This window comes from Musca autumnalis, unplaced genomic scaffold, assembly GCF_047663935.1.
Source record: "Musca autumnalis isolate F117 unplaced genomic scaffold, ASM4766393v1 scaffold_4, whole genome shotgun sequence".
NCBI classification, from domain to species: Eukaryota; Metazoa; Arthropoda; class Insecta; order Diptera; family Muscidae; genus Musca; species Musca autumnalis.
The window spans coordinates 103,723,922-103,747,519 of record NW_027411977.1 but is presented as its reverse complement, the minus strand read 5'-3'; the positions used below and the strand labels follow the sequence as shown (position 1 = coordinate 103,747,519).

Sequence of the window (23,598 nt, the reverse complement as noted above, 5' to 3'; positions counted from 1 at the left end):
TAATATTATCCAATAGGAAAACTATAAGCGAAAAATTTGTTACAACGGAATATCATCATTATTGCGTGAAATTTTCACGAAAATGCCGAAGAACTCAAACATTTTTTCTCCAACTTTTCCTATAAAACCATAAAAAAATAAAATTAGAATAATATGATTTTAATTTTTTCCTAATATTTTCATCGTATTTTTGCAAATAACATGAATACTACAGCTCCAACCTTCGCAACTTAGGTTTCATTTTATTCCTCAAAATGTCTGGATGCTGTTATAATTTTTTTATATATATTTTTCGTAAGTATGAGCGCTATTATTTCAAAAATATGTTTGTAAATACGTGAAATTATTTAACAAATTTGATTTATCGCGAATCCATTGAGACTTTGCGATTATTTTTTGCATCATCGCAAAGGTTACGAATTCAGTTAACGATAATATGATATAACAGATAACTATATTAAGCCGCGATTTTTTAGAATTTTTTCTAATTATCATAATTAAAACGGTCATATCTTTTGCGCGCAACGATCAAAGTTAGTAACGAAAACAGATTTGGAATGCAGATTTTTTTCCTAATCTATGTACCAAAAATCATTGATGTAGTATCAAAAATTTTTTTTGATTTTATTGAAATGGAAAAGACAATTTTAGACATTTTTCCTGATATACTTGTACTTTTGGCGCGCTAAATCGGTACTTTTTTCCACTGTGCAGTGTGTGCTCTAGAGTCTTGTGCTATCACAATTCCATTTATAGACGTACAACAAAATAGTTTATGTTATGTCTTTTATTTTCATAAAATTATGGAAAATAATTGGAATACTAGAGTTTGTCATGAAACCGTATTCACAAATGATTCGAGAGAAAAGTACCTGAAAAATTTTGATCCATGCGATGTTTGAATACGGCATTCATTACAAAGAATTTTCAGAGTTTTAAAATAAAATTTGTCATATCTGGGAAAACAACATATGGACAAACATTTATTCCATTGCAAAATCTATAAGTATCGTTTTTTATTTTTTATACATTTGAAAAACTTTACAAGTTGTTATATAGGTATTGAATATCTTAAATTGTTGTACCATAGCTAATGGAATGCCTATATAGGTATGTAATGTTTTTTTGTTTACATTTTATTTAAACCCAAAAATAAAATATCACACACTTACGATACATGTTGACAAATACACGCAGAAAAATATATGTTAAAAAATTTTGGAATCCAAACAAATATTTGTTTGGGACTGATTGCAAACAAATATATGTTTGGATCCAAACATAATTTGTTTTTGTCCAAACAAATATATTTTTGCAACATTTTGTAACATATCTCAAGTTTATATGTTTGGGTACAAATATATTTTTTATGTTAGAACATATTTTTTATTGGTGGAGAGGATTTTTGTCAAAGAGAGTAACTACAGGGCTCTCGCAGCTGCGCAATGCTGGTTTTTAATGAAGAGCTGTGTGCTAGGTGTATGGGAGACGCAAACGTTTTGTGATATGTGCGTAAAACACGTGTGTTTCGTGCTTTGTTGTTGTTAACCAACGTAGCAAGCGAAGAGGAAAAGAAAAAAAATCTTATTAATTATGGTGGTCTTTTTTCATCAGTGTTCTAGAGAACATCGTTGAGTAAAGACGGTAAAGTGAGTGAATAAAGAAATTGTGCTGTTTAGTAAATTAAATGCCCAATACATTTTATAATTGCGAAGGTGAATGGAAATATGCTATTGGACAAGGAAGAAATCTCATTTAATATTGGTAATGATATCAATACATTTTTCATAAACATATGTACATACAGTTTGTCAAGTAATTGTTTTCGAACCAAGAAAACTAACATTTTCTGTATTAATTTATGAAAAAATACTGAGAATTGTGATAAAAATGTCGGTTTTTTGCAAAAATTAGTTGGACGATTTATTTAAGACAAAATGTATAAATAAAAATTTAACCCACGTAGTCCAACAATAATAAATAAAACCAATAACTACATGTAATGCACGTTGTCACATAAATGTTTTCGAAATGTAGTGGAAGTTCAAAAATCCCCATATTTTTGGTAAATACTTGAAAATTATGACAATTTATAAATTCTTAACAGGGATTAAATACTGATAAGTATCACCAATTTTAGGCATCGAATATCCGTACTAGGAGGGTTACCATATGGGTCAAAGGAGTACCAGGTCATATTACTTGTAAACAGAGCCCTATGACGTCTTATGAGTTTGCTTAGTTAATCAGGATGGACTGCCTTCAAATACAATAAACGTTAGGTCCAACATAATTAGATCAGGAGGGTTGCCAGATCAACTAAAAAGATACTAGATTATATAAACAGTAAATGAGACCACCTGTGTCTCAATAAAGGGCACCGAAGTTTGTTGTTTTACGCAAAATTAATTAAGAGATAATGACATTTCACGAAACAATCGGAAATATCGCAGTAGGAGACTAATATTGCTTACAAATATATGGGTTACAGATTTCGACAATTTTCAGTAATTAATACTAGACCTATTGGACACATTTCGCGTACTCTGCAGTACTACTGTACCATAGTTTTTAAGGGAAAAATAATGCTAATGGAAAAATAATGCTTCAGTGTTACCATAGAAGCCAAAAAACTCAGAGAATTCCTCTGAACTGGCTATAAAAAGTTGAAATCGGATGTCTATTATAAAATCAGTATATACTAACAATATTTTGCATATGTATTTCTAAGCGATTTTTGTAGTTTTATGTCATAATTTGGTTTGTTTTAGAGTATTGCCTTATCCCTTAATTCAGTTTGAGTTAAATAAACAAATCTGAAGCCCTGGTTATGGATTCAGATGGTCTCATTTACTGTTTATATAAACTGGTACCTTTTTAGTAGATCTGGCAACCCTCCTGATCTAATTATTCTGAAAGTAATATTTATTTTTGTTGATGACAAACATTCCCAGTGAACTAAAGAAACTCATGAAACGTCTTAGTTTTCAGATATTCCCGGTTTAAGACCCATAAGAACCTCTGTTTACATGTAATATGACCTGGTACTCCCTTGGTGCATATGGTAACCGTCCTAGTATGGATATTCGATGACTAAAATTGTTGATACATGTTAGTATGTAATCCCTGTTAAGAATACAAATTATAAATTGTCATGATTTTAAGTATTTACCGAAAATATTGGGTATTTATTAAACCTCCACAACATTTCAGAAACATTTATTTGACAACGTGCATTACATGTAGTTATTGGTTGTCGTTATTTTTTGTTGGACTACGTGGGTTAAATTTTTTATTTACGAAAAAAAAAATCCGGCGATAAAAAAAATTCATATTGACGAAATTCGATAAAATTATTGGATCACAAAGTAAAAATACAACTGATTAAATATTTCACATATAAACGTGGTCCTATACCGAACATTCTCAGAGGGAATATTTGACACCCCAAGGGAGATTAAATACCAAATTTTAATTCTCTGCAGGAATGTTTTAAGCCCCCAGGAAGACGCAATTTTAGTCTTTTCTGTTGAATAATATGGCTAAAAGCAGGGCTTCGGAGTCGGAGTTGGAGTCGGAGCAAATTTTGCTGGAGTCGGAGCCGGAGTCGTGAAAAAAAGTTCGACTCCGACTCCGGGCAACAATCTGTTCTACGTTTATCAAAATTTGTCAAATCAATTTAAATTAATTAAATACTTACGTTAAAAAAAACTCTTAATCTCTATTTTAACTACAAAATGCATATCGGAAGCATTTTTGGGTCAATTGATTGGAATAATGTTTGCATGCTCCAAATATACTTGGGGGAGATCTTTTAGAAGATTTACAGGTCATTTAATGGAAGACTCACTGGTCTTCTCTAGTTTTTTTCATTAGCAGTCATTTATGCCTGCTGTAAAAGAACCTGTTGGACTTCTATGAAAGACCTTGTAGTAATTTAAGGGAAATCATACGAAAGACCTGCCACGGTGCCCGTTAACCAAATTTAAATGGAAGGAGCTTACACCTGAGAAGTTTTTGCGGATTCTGAAACTGCAATAGCCGGAGGGCTTTTTAAATAAATCGCGGTCAAACTTCACACTTACAGGGGTTTTTTAAATTTTCACGATTTTGCTTGAAAACCGCAAGTCCTATAGAAATGGGTGTAAGGAAAATGTTGTAGCAGTGAAAATTTTCTACAAGATTGACCTTCATGATATTTTCGTAGGTTTTACTGTTTTTGAGATATAGAAGTTCAAATTGGGACAATTCACTGACTGTATCGTCTTCTTATAAAACAATGTCATGGCTGCAATTTCTCAACTTAAATTTATATATCTCAAAAATGGTACAACCTAGGAAAAAATTACAAAAGCCAATCTTGTAGAGAATTTTCACAGATATAAAATTTTCTCTAGCCATATTTCGATAAGACTTGCCGTTCCCGAGCAAAAACCTAACAATAAAAACCAAAAAATGTGACTAAACTTTTATATCTCAAAAATGGTAAAACCTACGAACAAATTATAAATGTCAATCATCTAGTGAATTTTTGCAGCAACAATATTTTCTTTAGCCCCATTTCGATAGGACTTACCGTTTTCAAGCAAAATCGTGAAAACATAAAAAAACCCTAAAAATGTGAACCTCAAGTAACCTTAACCACGTAAGTGTATGTTAAGGGAAAATAGGCTATTTTGGTCTTCTATCACGATGCGGTGTTAAAATATCGTTAATTTTCCATAACTCAAAAAATTACAAAGAGTGTTACCGGACAGTAATTATGGTAATTTGATATTTCGAGTCTCATTGGGTACATAAGTAAAAAAAATTGTAAATATACTCGTATGTAGGAACCTGTAGAAACCTTGTAACGATACCGTCCGATTGCAGTTGCTTTGAAGGGTTTTGCTACATGTTCTGAAGTGTGAAGTATACTGAAGTGCTTGTTACTTTATATTCCGTCTTGTCAACGAAAAAAACGAACAATATATGTATATGTTTTGGTATCCTCCCAATGTAATGTATCATGAAAGTTCACACTGAAATGACTGTAATTTAAGTTGTGAATTTTATTTTATCTATTTTCGGAGTCGACTCCGGAGTTGGAGTCGGAGTCGGAGTCGAGAAAAAAGTTGGACTGGAGTCGGAGTCAGAGTCTTACCAAAAATGGCTCGACTCCGAAGCCATGGCTAAAAGCTTTAAAATAAGGAAAATCTGGAGGTATCATTTTAGGGTGCTATATAAAAACGTGAATACTCTTCAGTGGTGTTTTATATCCCTAAAGAAGACTAAAAACAAAATTTCAGCTTTTCTGTTGAATAATGTGGCCAAAACCTTCAAAATACCGAAAATTGGGGGATAAAATTCTATAGGGGCTATATAAAAACGTGGATTTATACCAATTATTAGCAGGAAGGTTTTAGGACTTTAAAGAACACCAAAGCTTAGCAATTTTACTTGAATAATGTGGCTAAAAGCTTCAAATTCCGAATATCGGAGGGCCCCTTTTATGCGGACTATATCAAAAAGTTTACCTTTACTGACCATTCACAACTTCTCTATATGTAATATCGTACTACATTCAATGTGCAGAACTGTTTTCCAAAACAAATCCGTTGTCCTATCATTTAGCTAAAAAATAGAATAGGGCTGCAGTCATCAATTTGAGAGTTAAATGAAACCACAAAAAATATAAGAAAACAAGTGAGCAAGGGCTATAGTCGGGACGGGGCCGACCATGTGATACCCTACACCACTACCCCTGTGCATAAGCTTTTCACTGGTAACCATTTCTTTTAGGGAATATAATCCGACTACCACCAAAAATAATATGCCTCTTTCTATCTGGGACCCCCACAAGCAACCAAAGTTTCGTGACCATCCGACCAAAATTACGACCTGTAGCTTGATTGTAAAAAACGGAAGAATTGGATGCATTACCGACTATTGTGGTATCTCCCTTGTTTGACCACCTTCGCCAACCTGCTTTACACCAATGTAAAGGTAATATTTTCTTCTTCCATTGACAGGCATTGCCGTTGGAATACCCCTACTAGAAGCCGATATATTCACAAAGAATAAAACTTTGAATTTGTCTCCAAATGAGTTTTTCCCCATTCCGACCCCTAAATATTATCCGACTATCACCAAAATCAATAGGCTTCTTCCTCTGCGGGGCCCCCATATACCCCCAAAAATTTCGTCACTATCCGATCAAAATTCCAACTTGTAGTGTAGTGTAGTGTGATTACAAAAAATGGAAAAATTGGATATATTACTGAATTTTGCAATATCTCGGTTTGCTCACTTACGCCAGCATACTTTGCATCAATATAAAGGAGATCTTTTCATCTTCCATTGACGGGTATTCCTTTTGGAATACTCCAACCAGAAGCGGAGATATTCGCATAAGAAAAAAACGTTGACTTTTCTCCACATAAGCTTTTCGCTTATTCCGACTCCTGAATATTATCCGACCATCACCAAACTAAATAGACTTATTTTTCTTTGGGACCCCCATTAACCCCCAAAAATTTCGTGACGATCCGATCAAACATGCGACCTGTAGCGTGATTACAAAAAAAATAGGAAAATGGGATGCATTATCGACTATTGCCATATCTCTGCTATTTGACCACCCACGACAACCTACTTTACATCGTTGTAAAGGTGATATTTTCTACTCTTCTTGCCACGTTTTGCTTTTGATATACCTTTTAAAGAAACAGAGGTATTGGCTTTGAAATAAAATGTTGACTTTTCTCCAAATAAGTTTTTTGCCCATAACGACCCCTAAATATTATCCGACCATCACCAAAATCAATAGGCTTCTTCCCCTCCGGAACCCACATTGCGAACCCGACTTTGCGATATCTCCGTTATTTAGTTACCTACGCCGACCTAGTTTGCATCATTGTAAAGACGGAATCTTCTACTTTCATAGTCAGGCTTTGCTTTTGGAAAGTTCCATACCAAAGCTGTGATATTCGTCAATATAATTAAAATCGCAAAAATGAAAATTGGGGTTTTATTTGCTGGTATTGTGATATCTTCGTTGTTTGATCACCTACGAGCACCAGCTTTACATCGTTAGAAAGGTGATATTTTCTTCTTTCATTGTCAGGTTTTGCTTTTGGTATACCCCATACAGAAGCTGAGATATTCGCTTTGGAAAAAAACGTTGTCTTTTTATCCACCTAAGTTTTTTGCCCTTTCCGACCACTAATATTATCCGACCATCACCAAAATCAATAAGCTTCTTCCCCTCCGGAACCCCCATCAACACCCAAAATTTCGTGACGATCCGATCAAAATTGCGACCTGTAGCGTGATTACAAGGTTTAGATGGACAGACGGACGGACTGACGGACGGACACACATAGCCAGATCGACTCAGCTCGTCGTCTACGACCATTATTTCGATGCGTTACAAACTTTTTGGCCAAAACCAACTTATAATACCCTCCCCACATAGTGGTGTAGGGTATAAAAACAGGAAAGATATGTATTTGTCAACCTTGCATAAATAAAAAAGTCTAAACCAAGTATTAAAAGCTATTTTTCTAACACCGACCTTTGATGTATTATGCTCACCATTAACATTCTATTCATTATTGACGTTGACTGTCATCACCATTGTCATGATTGTGTCGTAATTATTATGGCCTTTGTTTGGTACCAGTTGACAAAACAAAGTCTTTAAGCATTTCATACTTTGTGCTTACTTTCCAGCAGCACGTGCCAATGTTAGTTAAAGAAGACAAAAAGCTTTAGAAATACTTACTCTTAGTTAATTCCATTCTATCTTTGTACAAATATTTTCTTTTGTATTTCCCTTTCTACAATTTAGTACAACAGCCATTACGTCGATGTTATTTTAACCTTAATTGGCGTAGGAATATTTCACACATCTCTAACTACACATTTTTTTGTTCGAAACCCGCACACACACCCTGAGAAACAAAATACAAACGTTATTCTTTTCTCAAGAATTACAACAAAGTGTCCTTGATTCCGATTATAACTTCCTATAACCCTTACTACCATCATAAAACAGCATTTCATTTAAAGGGTGTCCCAACTAGAGCGCAATTTTTAAATTTTAAATAAAACACAGATATTAAAAAAATCGTGAAACTTTATTATATCGTAAGTAGACAGAATGAGGTTTTGTATGGAACAATTGGTCAGATGCCAATCAATGACACATCGAATGGCTTCAAATTTAATAATTGCGTTTTAGTTGGGACACTCATAAAAAATTGCGCTCTTGTGGAGGCACCCTTTATTTGATGGTCTCTCTCACAACTTTGGCTGGTAGTGGGCTGCTACTTTATTTTTGCGCCAGCCACTTAGCTATATTACTATGCCTTCTTGTTGTTGTTGTTGCTTTTGCCTTCTTATTCTTTTCAATAGATGTAACCCGTATAAATTTACAAATGCCATGTTATATATAGACGCCTACAGTTTCTTATAGCTTTGCAAATTTCTAGATTTGTAGTATTTATTCAAACAAATTTTTACACACACCTCCCCTCCCACAAAACGTTCAATGTGCTGCGAATATTATGCGACTTAGTTGATGGTTATCGTGTTGCACCCCTTAGACAAATAGGCGTCACCGAACAGCACGAAACTTTGTTCTCCATGGGAATGTTGAATTATTTTCTTGAAATGAGAGGTTAATGGCTGGCAGGCTTAACTGGGTGTAACATAGACTGACGACTATAGTGGCTGGTATACCATTAACTGCTGATTAAAACATTAACACATTTTTTGCGTTTTGGTTTACAATTAAGTGGTAATGCTTAAATTGAAGGAGTTTAGTGCCACAAATGTAACAGCAACAACAAATGTCACAACAACAACAAGAACAATTATAATTGGCTATGTAGAACCGTACACTTAATAGCAGCGCAGCATCAGTGAGAAGTGAGAGTCAATTGTACATCAATGAAATATTATAATCGCGCATAAAGGATTCCATATATGTATGTATGTAAAAATTGTCAATGCAAATCGCGGCTTAGTACGCGGATTTGTAAAAATATATTTTTTCCGATTTTCCTATTTTCAAGGTATGTATCTATGTATATCCACCATTTTAGTGGATGGATTCGTACGCGTAATGGCGCATTAGATCCGTCACGTAAAAAAGCTAAATTCACTCTAGGTTCAAAGGAAATTGAATGACACTTATTTACACGCAAATATTAGGTTTTTTAAGAAAATTCATGAATCGAATTTTGGTCTTTAGACTCAAATTACTAGTAATGGAACACACTCATGAGATATACATTAAACGAAATAAAATCATGAGTTCTATAATCCTATTATAAATTTTGAATATTATATTGTTGCGGGTCCGGATTATTAAAAAAATCAAAAAAAAAAAAAAAAAACCCCGAAATTCCGGCTTTTAAATGTCAGTATATTTTTTGGGAGGATGTAGTGGAACAATCCTATACTAGTATCATTCGAACCATGGAGTATTCTTTGAATCTTTCTCTGGACAAAGGTCTATAAAATGTAAGGTTAAGCCAGAAATCGGAAGGGAGCATAAAAAACTTGTTGGCTTCAACCCATTTTTACCCATTTTTCTAAATTGATGCCAACACAGCTTCCACGTAAATTAATTTTAATGGTCGACATTATGGGAATTCTGAAAGGGTGAAACTTGAATTCATTTATTGTAAAACATTTTTGGTTTTTACCAAAAATGACCAAAATGTGCCTCATCGAAATACTGGTTTTAGATCCCAAGTATGTTTGGACGAAATCTGTTTCAGACAGTTTTGAGTAGATTAAGCCTGCCTGTCTAGATGGCTGGTGCACACGATAACTCATGAAATGTACAACCGATTTGTTCCAAATTTTACAATTCATAATATTTTGAATCCTCCTTCCGTTACCTCCCCCTACAAAAGCTTAACATTTTACTGTAAAATGGTGTGAAAGATAACTTTCGAAGGAAGCAATCGATTCGGTCTAAACTTTGCACATCTTAAAATTTCTTCCTGACGTAGATAAGGTCCCAATATTGATTTTTTCGGTCAACTCCTTGAGTTACCTCCCAGACAAAATGGTGCCAATGTTACAGTTTACGACCTCCTTTCGAATCTCTTTGATTTTTTATTTATTATTATTGTCTTTTTAGGACGAAGGCCATTATTTATGAAAGTTTTTTAATTAATTAATTGGATTAATCGAGCTAACATGGCACATTTTTGTTGTAATAACTTGTATTCGCTCCCCTCATTACGACGGTACAAGTTTTTCCAGGCGCTAGTCTATACTTTCTTTTACTACTTCAGGTACCTCCCCCACAAAAGTTCAAAACTTTTCGATAAAATGGGGGACAAGATAACTCTCCAAGGCAGTAACCGAGTTGGTCCATACTTGCATATTATATTATCTGTAAGAGACATGGATTAGGTCCGACTCATTCGGGTACCTCCCCAATAACTCTCGAACGGATCAGCCGCCCAACATTTGGCCTTCGTAATATTTTCTTCAAATTTAGTTTAACTTCCAAAATGGGCCATATCTAAACCTTGCGAGGGTTATTGGTTTTCTAAGCAGTCATATTATTCTTCACCTATAGAGGTTTAGACTCATAATATCGGTTATATACGTACTGTTGTAATACTATACATGTATTATAAATTGATATTAATATAATTACTACATAATGACACAATATATCATTACTTTGAAACAGGGATGCCCTTTTTTGCAAAGACAGTATACTCAGCGATCCCACTGTGTTGTCTCATGATTTGCTATTTTTCTCCCTCATGCATACTGTATCCGAACAAAAACAAACGATAAACATCATTTGGTTGTTGCTTTTTTCACTTATACATTCATTTTCGTTTTGATTATATTTTGTTTGTCATTTGGAAGTGAGTTTCCCACTCCCTCGCCCAAGACGTCACTCCGAAAAGACGCCAAAGAAGATCGTTAGTGCATTACACAAACAGCGCTAAAAGGGCGTACTTAAAAAATAAAATATAAATAAAAACATTCTTTTTAATTGAAAGAACTATCGCGGGAAAGGTCTCCGCGGGAAAGGTGTCAAAAATGTGCCTCATCGAAATAATGGTTTTAGACCCCAAGTATGTTAGTACGATATGCGTTTCAGACAATTTTGAGTAGATCTAGCAATGTCCGTCCGTCTGTCTGGCTGGCTGGTGCGCACGATAACTCTCGAACGGATCAATCGATTCGGTTCAAATTTTGGGTATCGAAATATTTTGTCCAGATTCGATTTAAGTTCGAAGATGTGCCATACAGGTCCACTCCTTCAGGTACCTCCCCCACAAATGTTCAAAAATTGTCGCAAAACTTGTGCGTACGATAACTCTTGTAGGGAACAACCGATTTCGTACATACTTTTCACATCGTGTAACTTCTACTAAACTTAGATGAGGTTCCAATATGGACTCAATCGGGCCACTCCTTCGGGTACCTCCCACACAAAATTTCGGAGCAGTTCAGTTTAGGACCTGGTCTCGAATCGCTTTGATTTTTGTTTACGCAAGTTGTATTCGCTGTCCTCTATACGACGCTGTAAGTTTCATTAGGGGCAAGTCCATACTTCCTGAGAAAATAGCCTGAAAGTTACAAAAAATCCTATGACACCGTTTGTAGTGCTTGGAGCGTAAGATAACTCTCGAACGGATCTGCCGATTCGGTCCTAAATTTTGGCTTTAGTAATATTTTGCCCAAACTTAGTTTAAGTTCGAAGATGAGCTACATCGCTCCACTCCTTCCTGTACCTCCCCCACAAAAGTTCGAAAATGTTCGGAAAGTTTGTGCGCACGATAACTCTTGAAGGGAGTTACCGATTTGGTACATACTTTGTCTAGCGTAAACTTTCTACCAGTAGTTCCCATATGGACTCAATCGGTAAACTCCTTCGAGTACCTCCCACACAAAATTTCGGAAAAGTTCAGTTTAGGACCTGCCCTCGAATCGCCTTGGTTTTTGTTGTTACATCTTGTATTCACTGTCCCCTATACGAAGGTACAAGTTTCCTCAGGGGCAAGTCCATACTTCCTGAAAAAATAGCCTGAAAGTTGAAAAACAATACCTATGACACCATGTTTATGGGTGGAAGCGCAAGATAATTCTCGAACGGAAATGCCGATTCCGGCCAAAATTTGGCCTTCATAATATTGTTCCCAAACTTAGTTTAAGTTCGTTAATAAGCTATATCGGTCCACTCCTTCAGGTACCTACCCCACAAAAGTTCAAAAATAATCGGAAAAATTGTGCGCACGATAACTCTTGATGGGAGTGACCGATTTGGTCCATACTTTACACATTCTCATAATATCTACCAGATATAGATCAGGTTCGAATATGGACTATATTTTTCCACTCCATCCCGTACCTCCAACACAAAATTTTGGATAAATTCACTTTAAGACCTGCTATTGAATCACTTTGATTTTTGTTGAAGCAACTTACATTCGCTGCCTCAATTACGATGGTAAGAGTTGTTTCAGGGGCAAGTCCATACTTCTTGAGAAAACAGCCCGAAGGGTGTAAAAACCCCCTATGGCAGCCCCATGGTCTATGTCGGTCCATTCCTTTAAGTACCTTTTCCGCAAAACTTTTGAACTTTAATCCTAAACAACAATTGTGTCGGTTCATACGACCAAAATTTTGAATACATAAGTTTTTTGTGAAAAATAGTGTTTCAATTTGCACAGGCTGAGGGTATATCTCTGTCGGCAAAGCCTACTGATACTTTTTTACTTGTTTTCTATGGCAAAAGACAACCCAGCATACTAAAATTACTTGAAATAATATTACAAAAAAGTTTTAAACTGCATGTGTAATAACTAGAAAATGATCTAAACGGTATCCCATGGAAAATATTTAATATATACGCTTACTGTAGGCTTCTCCTGTAGAAGCAGAACATTTTTATAAATATTTTTTGCAAAAAAAAGCAAAAAAGTCCACTGGACCATATGTCTACCGCGAAAATCGAGCCTCCCGATTTTGACTTTAAGTTTTTCATTGGCGTTAAGTACTAAGTAATTGTATTGGTATGAATCAACCACCATAATTTAGCCATTTATTAACCGATTTGAACAAATAATAGCTTATTCGGAAGATATTATTCACCCCTTTAATAGGAAAAGGGATCAGTAGAAATCCGCAGTGAAAAAAGAAGATATGCCCGTTTAAATTTGAAAATGTAAGAAACCCTGATTGTGTTGGATCGCAAATCTCAATGGCTTGGCTGTTACATATATGCCAAAATATCCAAAAAACGTCAATAATCAATTTCAAGTAAAATTCGGGTGGCTCGATTTTCGCGGTAGACATATGGTCCAGTGGACTTTTCTGTTCAGTTCAGTCCCAGGTATCAGAAACGGGAAGGGCCCATTAAGGTTTTCTTCTTTCCACACAAATCGCCCCGGCCTAGTGCACACGCCTAGACTAAAGGAAAATATTACTAATTTTTTCAAGAAAAATGATTTGTTGAGCCTACTTCTGTCGGAATTTTTCAACCAGCTTATAAAAGGGTTGATAATAAATCAATTTATTTTAAACAGACTATAAACTGGTTGAAAAGCCATCAAGAGATCAACCACTTTGAAAAACAAAATTCGACAATTGTCCATTTCTCCACTACTTTTCAACTAATGGCATCGTACATCGCTGTTTTCTTACCTTTTTTAATAAAACAAGTAAAAATTAGCACTCCGTTTTGCTGACAGAGATATACCATGAGCCTGTGACGTTTCAAAAACGAAAACAATAACAGGAACAGTGGACCAAAATGTTCTAAAAACAGATCCCTATTTTACAAACTAAATAGCAGTTTCGTAGGTGACAAAATAAAATTTGAAAGTTTTCAGCGTACATTTTTAAGCTTTTGTGCGATAGGTATAATAAATAGTCAGCCTAATTTTTCCACTGACAGACCTAATCAACAAAGACTATACAGAATAAAATTAGAGTATTGTAACAAATACCACTAAATGCTTTATTGCGAGAGATGTATGAAGGAATGAATGAACGGATCTGATTTTGGAAGTAATTCCTTTCAATAGTTATCTTGACAACCAGTAATTTTTGTTGAGCTTTTTTCTCATTATCTCCGAAAGCATAGACCTGCCCACGAAAAACTTATATCGTTGTAACCACAATAACATGAACTACCATCGATTGAAATTTCAATACAATTCTCAAACAACCGTTAAACTGCACTAGGAAAAGTATTGAAGAGAAATATTACGATGTGCAAAGGTTGGGCCAATGTCAGTCTCTCCTTTCGTTTATCGCGACCGGTGGTCACTGACCACCATTCACTCACATATGTGAGCGTATACGTTACATGTATGTATTTTTATGGTCATGACAAATATTCATTATACGCCCGTATGTTTTTTATTTAATAAAACCTATTAAATATTTCTTCTTGGGCAATTATAGTTTTATGACCTCGAAACACCATATGTATTATATGCACTGATATATTATCTCACCATTCCACTCAAAAATGCAATTTCTTGTAAATGATTCCACTTCTTCTAGCATCTGAATATGTTAACTCAAACCAGGGTTCATTGGAAAAATATGAACATGTATGTACAAACTGTCTAATGGTTTCTTTCTAACATTATGGTTTATCCGTAGATTGGTATTCTGTTACATACACATACATACATTCTAACTTTGTGGCGATATATAGCACCTGTTCAACAAAAGGGTAGTAACTCAAAATGTTGACATTTTTTACTTTTTATTAGAAAAGATAGATAATGACGAACTTCATCCACTGTAAAAACATCCGGTTATTTTGTCTACTCTATCGTCAAAAATACCGTTATGTCACTCTTCATGTCTTCAGAGTAAATACTGATGTGGCAACAATTTTGAGTTGCTACCCTTTTGTTGAACAGGTGCGATATTTCAATTCGTAACAAACAAAAAAATGAACATGCTGAATTACCCCAAGCAAAGAATATAGTGTAATGAAAGATATAGACAAAAACTATAAGAAAAAAATCAAGGCAAAATGTGTGAGATGTAGATTTGGAAGGGACAGATAGCTGCAACATACATGAGTAGACTTTATGTGAGTGTGCTATGCATGTATAGAAACTAAATACCGTTCCAAGGAATATAACAACTGTCCATAGAGGACATATTACGACAATACAAATTTTCTAATGATTAAGGATACCATTCTGACTTAGATTAATTTTATATATATCCGCAGGAAGCATGGACTTGCCTACGAAAAACATAATATCGCTGTAAACAAGACCGCAGACAGACCCTAATCTAGACTTAAACAAAAATGTTGAAGTTTTAAGGGCGAGGAGAAAACCGATATGGCCCATTTTTGAAGATAAACTATATTTGGACAAAATCTTAGGAGATCCAAAGCTTGAACCAAATAGGTTGCTTTGGTCAACGGATACAGCGCGTACCATGGTAGTGACATTTTTTAACTTTTGTGGGAAGGTACCGGAATGTGTGGACTAATATTGCCTATTTTCGAACATAAACAACGTTTGGACAAAAAATATTGAATTTTGGTGCGCTCCATTCACTACACATGCTGTCATAGGATTTCTATCAGCTTTCGCGCCATTTTCTCAGAAAGTATGGACTTGCCGCTGAAAAAAGTTTACAGTCCTAATGGAGACAGCGAATACAAGTTGCTAAAATAGAACTCAAAGCAATTCGAGAGCAGCTCGAAGGAGTGGGCCGTATGTGTGTTTGATACTGGTACAGGGGACATTAGGTACACAGTATGAAGAATGGAGGTTATTGTGAATGTTTAGGAATAAAGGGCGTTCTTCGTTATTTCTCAAGATTATAGAGGCCTTGTTTCTTGGAAGGTTACAAGATTTCTTCGTTTATAATTATCAAAGGTCAACCAAACACCCATTCCTATAGAAAGGGTGCTATAAAGGAGCCCTTGCTAAAGAATGAGTGTTCCTGTGGTCCTTCTCCTACAGATAGAAAGCTTCTAAGAAATCCGTCTTACCGACAGGGTGCTTTTAAGGACCCTTTTCCAGGGTGCTTCTTAGGACTCTCTCCTACATAAAGGGTGCTTCTAAGGACTCTCTCCTACATAAGGATGCTCCAAAGGACACTCTCCTACGGGAAGGTTGCTTCTAAGGGCCATTTTCTTTCATATCAAAGGGTGCTTCTAAGTACACACTCCTACAGAAAGGACCTTTTGGTTTTCATATAAAATGGTGCTTCTAAGGACCATTTCCTTTGATACAAAAGGTGCTTCTAAGGATGTATATAAAAGTGTGCTTCTAAGGGTGATTCTTAAGACCGTTTCCTACAACAACATTCCATTCCTACATCAATGATGTTTCCAAGAACCATATCCCGCAGAAAGGGTGCTTCTTCCTTTATAGAAAAGGATCTCCTATGAGATAAACAGAGCCCTTCTAAGGTCACTCTTTAAAAAGGATACTTCTAAGGACCCTTTCGGAAAAAACAGGTGCCCCTCTAGATATTTTTAGAAAGAGATGGTGCTCCTATAGACCCTTTCTAAAAGGATGCTTTAAAGACCGTTTCTGAAAGAAAGGATGGCTCTAAAGACCATTTCTGAAAGAAAGGATGCTTCCAGAGACTTTTTCTGAAAGTAAGGATGCTCCAAAAGACCATTTCTAAAAGAAATGATGCTTCTATCGACTCTTTATGAAAAAAGGATGCTTCTACGGACCATTTCTTACAAAAAGCGTACTTCTATATACCCTCTCCTAAACAAAATGTGCTTCTATAGACCCTTTCCTACAGAAAATATGCTTCTAAGGACCCTTTATAACAAAAAGCGTCCTTCTATAGACCCTTTCCTACAGAAAAGTTGTTTCTAGACCCTTTCCTACAGAAAAGGTTCTTCTAGACCCTTTCCTACAGAAAAGGTACTTCTATAGACCCTTTCCTACAGAAAATGTGCTTATTTAGAACCTTTCCTAAAGAAAATGTGCTTCTATAGGCTTCTCCTACAGAAAAGGTGCTTATATAGAACCTTTCCTACAGAAATGTGCTTATATAGACCCATTCCTACAGAAAATGTGATTCTATAGGCCCTTTCCTGCAGAAAAGGTACTTCTATAGTCCCCTTCCTACAGAAAAGGTGCTTATATAGACCCTTTTCTACAGAAATTGTGCTTCTATAGACCCTTTCCTACAGAAAAGGTGCTTATATAGACCATTTCCTACAGAAAATGTGCTTCTATAGGCCCTTTCCTACAGGAAACGTGCTTCTTTAGACCCTTTCCTACAGAAAAGGTGCTTCTATAGACCCTGTCCTACAAAAAAGCTGCTTTGAAAGGCGCTTTTCTGAAAGGTGTGCTATAGACACACGCCACCATTTTAGCGAAAGGTTTTGAACTTTTGTGGGGGAGGTACCCGAAGGAGTGAACCGATATGACCAATCCTCGAACTAAAATTAATTTTCCGTTCTAGAGTCATCGTGCGCTCCAGGCAGCCATCCACATATGATAAGAATGATGTTGATATTATAAATAATATTGAGATAATTCTTTTTAAAAATATGGCAGATTAAATTTCGTTCACCCTTTGGATACACAAACCCCACCAAACCGCTCCATGTGTTTCATCAGAATGCTGGGCCTTCGACGAGCCAAATTGTCGCATGTTTCTTTGGCAAAACTAGCCATTTGACGACTATTCTGCTTGATGAACGTAGGATGGTAAATCCTGAAGTCTTGGGAGAAATTCGAAAAACGAAGAAGAGTAGACGAATCATTGTGTACCATGACAGTGCGAGCTCTGAGAGGCTTTTTGACGGGCCAAAACGTGGAATTAATGGGTCATCTGCCGCACAGTTGTTCATGAATCGATATGCCTGGCCAAAACCCCAATTTTTTGTTGTCACCGATTGTTAATTTCTATATGGGAATCGATAGTAAGCATACTGAAACTAATGAAACCAAAAATGTAGAACAAGATTTTGGATGGTGTGGGCGTGACGTTCTCCTAAAGACGATAATTTTTCCCAATTTTGGAAAATACATAATTTTTGCAAATTTCTGGAGAAAGAAAAAGTTATTTCTCGGAAACTATTGCGTTCGTTGTTTTTTGTTGTTTAGGTTGGATTGTTGTCTTTAAGCATTTCCATAGAGTTTACACGAAGTGAGCTATTTGATTTTTCCACAGTGAAATTCCTAGAGTTGGGTAATTTAGTTATTAGTTCACTGTACTAATTCCAAAACGTATGAGTAACGTCACAAAATCTAACGTGTGATATTGCGTATACACAGTTTTTTCATACAAATGAACAGTGTAGTGAACTAGATAGTTCCATATAGTTCATTTGGCAAAACTCTAGAAATTCCAATTTTAGGGGGCTAGAACTTTTAGGGAACAGTATGGAAAAAGGTTTCGATTTCGCAGAATGATGCCTGAGAGTGTCCTATTTTAGCCCATATATACTTTTGTACCCGTCCCGTTTCGTCCGTTTAACACTTTTTCAAATATATTGAAATTACATGGGTATGTTTTCCATAACATTTTTCATATTAATTATAGCTTTTTTACATAAATGTACATTTTTAATTATACCCTACACCACAATATGGAAAGGGTATTATAAGTTTGTTTTGGTAAAAATTCATGTAACCCGTCGGAGACCCCCAATGTTGTATACCAATCTTCATATCTCGACGAGATAAAGCGATTTTGAGATGTGTGTCTGTCCGTCCGTCCGTCTGTCCATTATAAATTGTAAACACGCTCCAGGCCGCAATTATGGACCGATCGTCACGAAATTTTGTGTGGAGGTCGGGTTCAGATCAGAATAGATCCCTATTCTTATTGGTGATGATCGAGAAATATTTAGCGGGTGAAATGGACCAAAAACAAAATTTTTATCCGATTTTGTAGCGGCTCTGTATGTCGCAATTATAGTCCGATCGCTTCGAAATTTTAAATAATGTAAGATTATATGACAAAGAAAAAGTTTGCAATTTGAGATGGTGATCGGATGATGTTTAGAGGCTTAAATGGACCACAACTTTTGTGTGAAAATTGTAAAAAAATTAATATACCGGTAATATCTTTATTCCTGGACCACACATTCCTCCCACATAAATAATATTTGGAAGGACAACTCTTGCCCTTTCAATCAATGCCAATTATGTTGATTTATGTGGTCAGATAACAGAGTTACAGCCTAATATATCCAGTGTTTTGCTTGTAATGTAATCAAAAGCATACTAGAGGTCGCAATTATAGATCAATAGTCACGAAATTTTGCACGAGGTAGGGGTTTAGGTCGAAGAAGATGCCTACAATTTTTGATGTTGATCTGATATTATTTAGCGGGTGCAATGGACAATTACTTTTGCATGCTAAATAAAAACATTTTATTTTTGGTCCATATGTGAATCCCTGGAGGCCATATACCGGCAAAGTCTCCTATATATGAACAATTAACTACCGATCTTTCCTCTGATGAAAATTGCAATAATATGTGTGCTTGATAACGGACCTACTACCTAAGATATAATGAGTTTTGTGAAGAGAACCACATCTTCCTCCCATGCTACAAATTGTTTCTATCATGACAGACACGTTCCCAGTTCTTACAAATTGCGTGGAACCCTATCGTATTACCTGTCCAACTGTCCAAAATTTAAAGATGTAGCAGAAATTGCTAAACACCGCCAATTTTCAAATTTAAGAATATTTCTTAAAATGTACTGTATATAATTGTTCCACAAACATCCCAGTAGGGACAATGAAGCCTTCTCTCATATCAATGAGAGGACCCCGATTAATATCAGCTCAATGATATGTAGACAGCGGAATTCTATGCAACATCTATTTTTGTAAAATTTGCATATTTTTGGCTTCTAATTAAATTCGAATCGAAAATTATGCATATGCAAATATTATTTTTGCATATGGAAAATTTCTGTATTTCACATATTTTCGTATGCTACATATATTTCAATAATATCTTCTAAAATGTTTATGTGTACATTTTTCTGTTTGAAATTCACTTCAGACAAGTCAATAAAATAGAGAAATCTGTAACCAGAGCCACAATCTTCAAATTGTAGAAAATGGGGAGCTTTCGACAAATTTCAGATGGAAAGTTTTATACCCCCAATAAAGATTTAATACCAAATTTTAGCCAATTCGGAGGGATATTGTATCGGTAGGTTCTGGTTATGGGAGCTATAGAAGACGTGGACATATAACGACAAATTTCAGGTGGAATGTTTTTTTACCTCCAACGAAGACTGAATACAAAATGTCATCGGGAGGTACGGTTATATGGGAGCTATATGAAGACCTGGACCTATACCGATAAATATCAGGTCGAAAATTGTGATGAACGAATACTTAATACAAACTTTCAGCCAATTCGATGGGATATTTAGGACACAAAGTCTTGCATATGGTTTAGCAAATATGTCAAAATATGCAAAAAATTAGGTCCAGACTAAATGTCCGTTCTAAAATTACTTATTGGTGCCACCATGGTACAATTGTTGGCACACCCGCCTTGCACGCTGAAGGTCGGGCGTTCGATTCCCGGCCAGCAAACATCAAATTTCCTACGATGGCAAAATACCCCTCAGTAAGGTTGGCGACATTTTCTGAGTATTTCAACCATGTACAACTTCTCTACAGGTGGTGTTTTAAGACATGCCTTTCGGACTGGGCGATAAACAGTAGGCCCCATACTATTGCTGTAACATGAATCGTGGTGCACGCCCTGTCCCTTCTGTGATTATTTGTATTATTATTATCCCAGCAAAATTTGAAGGAAGGGGTTCTATGCGATGACGTGATTTTATGGCATATTTTGCATTGGTTCAAAGCAAGTCGAGAAAGATCCGATATTTTCATTAGCATTTAAACCCATGCAAAGGAAGTCTTGAAAGATCCGATCTTTTCATCAGCATTTGAATCATTTGTACAGATCACTAGAAACAAACACGTCGATTTGTACATCCCTACATGAAGCGACATCAAAACAAAAGAGTATACATTTCCTAAAGTGTTGTTATAAAATTACAAAATTACAAATTAAATGTAGGTTCACGAACTAGACATTCTTAAAGGAGTGCTGTTGGAGTCCATGTCGAAATATGAACTGGTGATGAGAAGATAATAGGAAAGCTTTTGTAAGATGAAACAAAATCAGTGGCTGAGAGTGCACGAAGTAAACTCTGTTGCGGTGCAGCGGCGGTGATAAAATTGAAATTTTGGGTGTAAACTTTATGCTGATAAATTAGTTCTAGTTATTTCATGAATTAGTTTGAATTAATAAAGAGTTTTGTTTGTCATGAAAATCATATTTCAATACAGAATTTTCCATTTTCCAAACAAGACATGAAAATGTCATGCCAAGTGTTGGTGAAAATGACATGTCAAAGCATTGGTCAAAATGACATGCTTCATGAGTGAAAATGCTAAAAAGATGACATGCCAGATCACTTGCACCCATGATTCAATAGCATCCTTGGCATCGAAGATTTTGCTGGGATATTGTTATTTAAACTTAATGTGATAAAGCTGCAGACTCCAAAAATGTATTTCTTACAATGAGCTTATTTGTCCAAAAGAAACTTTGATTTGCTGAAAGCTAACTCGCAGGGTAGTGGTGTAGGGTATCGTATGGGCGGCCCTGTCCGACTATAGCCTTTGCTTACTTGTTTTTTAATAAAAATGTTAAATTTTATAAACAAAGTTTTTTATTTTATTTATTTATTTATGTTTTGTTTATTTTTTAACATATTGGAACATATGAGAAACTCAAAACACTCATATTTCGATCCAAACTATAAAAAGAACTCAACATTTTAGCTTTGACTAGACCTTATTTAAAAAATGTTGATGCATCGGAAAGCCGATTCTGTTATCTCTAAAAAAATTGTTCGTTTCAAAGTTAAAAAGTTTCGACCAGGAAAAAAACGATTCCAATAATTTATTTTGACTCCCGCACATCAAGAAAAAATAACCTAATGTATGAACAAAATAAATTGAAATGCCATTTTTTGCAAAAAAAAAAAATTGGAATTTTATATTCATATAGTAACATTTATTACTTCTGCCTCTTCATCTTTGTTGTTTATAGTTTAATAGTAAAAACCACAGGCTGTATGGACTGAGGGATAAATGAATCGAACTACCGAGAAACATTCGGAAACAATATCGTTTTCAATAGCAATTTAATATTCCAATATCTGTCCAAGGAATAGTAATATTCCATATTTCTGCCCTGTTTAATTGCAATTTGTCGTTTTATTATTAGGCCAGAAATTTACTTAGAAGTCCTTGTATGTGGGTTTATATATTGTCCTTAATTACATATCTGCTTTTAGTGACTGCAAAAATAACCTAATGTATGAACAAGATAAATTGAAATACCATTTTTTGCAAAAAAAAATGAATTTTATATTCATATAGTAACATTTATTACTTCTGCCTCTTCATCTTTGTTGTTTATAGTTTAATAGTAAAAACCACAGACTGTATGGACTGAGGGATGAATGAATCAAATGAATCGAACTACCGAGAAACATTCGGAAACAATATCGTTTTCAATAGCAATTTAATATTCCAATATCTGTCCAAGGAATTTATAGTAATATTCCATATTTCTGCCCTGTGTTTAATTGCAATTTGTCGTTTTATTATTAGGCCAGAAATTTACTTAGAAGTCCTTGTATGTGGGTTTATATATTGTCCTTAATTACATATCTGCTTTTAGTGACTGCAAAAATAACCTAATGTATGAACAAGATAAATTGAAATACCATTTTTTGCAAAAAAAAATTGGAATTTTATATTCATATACATAGTAACATTTATTACTTCTGCCGATTCATCTTTGTTGTTTATATTTTAATAATAAAAACCACAGGCTGTATGGACTGAGGGAAGAATGAATCAAATGAATCGAACTAACGAGAAACATTCGGAAACAATATCTGTCCAAGGAATTTATAGTAATATTCCTTATTTCTGCCCTGTGTTTAATTGCAATTAGTCGTTTTGATAAAAACACATCTTTATTACCTGTATCCTAGCAGCAACACGTTCACCATTGTAACGATTTGGTATAAACCATCCTTTCGTTGAACCAGTCACCAGGACTACACCAAGTAAAAGAACACTATTAAAGCGGTAATTAAAAGTTTAGCGCGTGTCGAAATAACCATTGCCATTTTGTAGCTCTTTGCAGTTTGTTTGTACGCATGTGTTTAAAATATTCAAAAAATCAAAATTACGTTTTCATCACCACGCCACGATTGGTACGTTTTAGTTTATCATTTGACTTTGTTATTTTTCATTATCGTTAGTACAAAAAACTTTGATTTTTTTAATTGTATTATTGTAATTTAAATTGTATATAATTGTAATGATATTAGATATCGGTGAATTAGCTAGCTATGAATATTATTGCAATTACAATATGAATTTGTTTTGGAGCATTCTGAAAGAGAAATAAAATTAATATTAGTATAAACAAAAAATAAATTATAGTTTTTAAATTGTGTTTTATTCATCAAATATTATCAAATGTGCTGCATAAAATGGTTTGAAAATGTGATGCATTCTGTTTTTCGTTGACTG

The 23,598-nt window shown here is 35.0% G+C and overlaps 1 pseudogene; it reads right to left on the bottom strand.

Annotated features, from left to right (window-relative positions):
* Positions 1–23,189, bottom strand: part of LOC141403036 (uncharacterized) — a 1,250,555-nt pseudogene extending 1,227,366 nt beyond the window's left edge.
* Between the last annotated feature and the right edge of the window lie 409 nt (positions 23,190–23,598).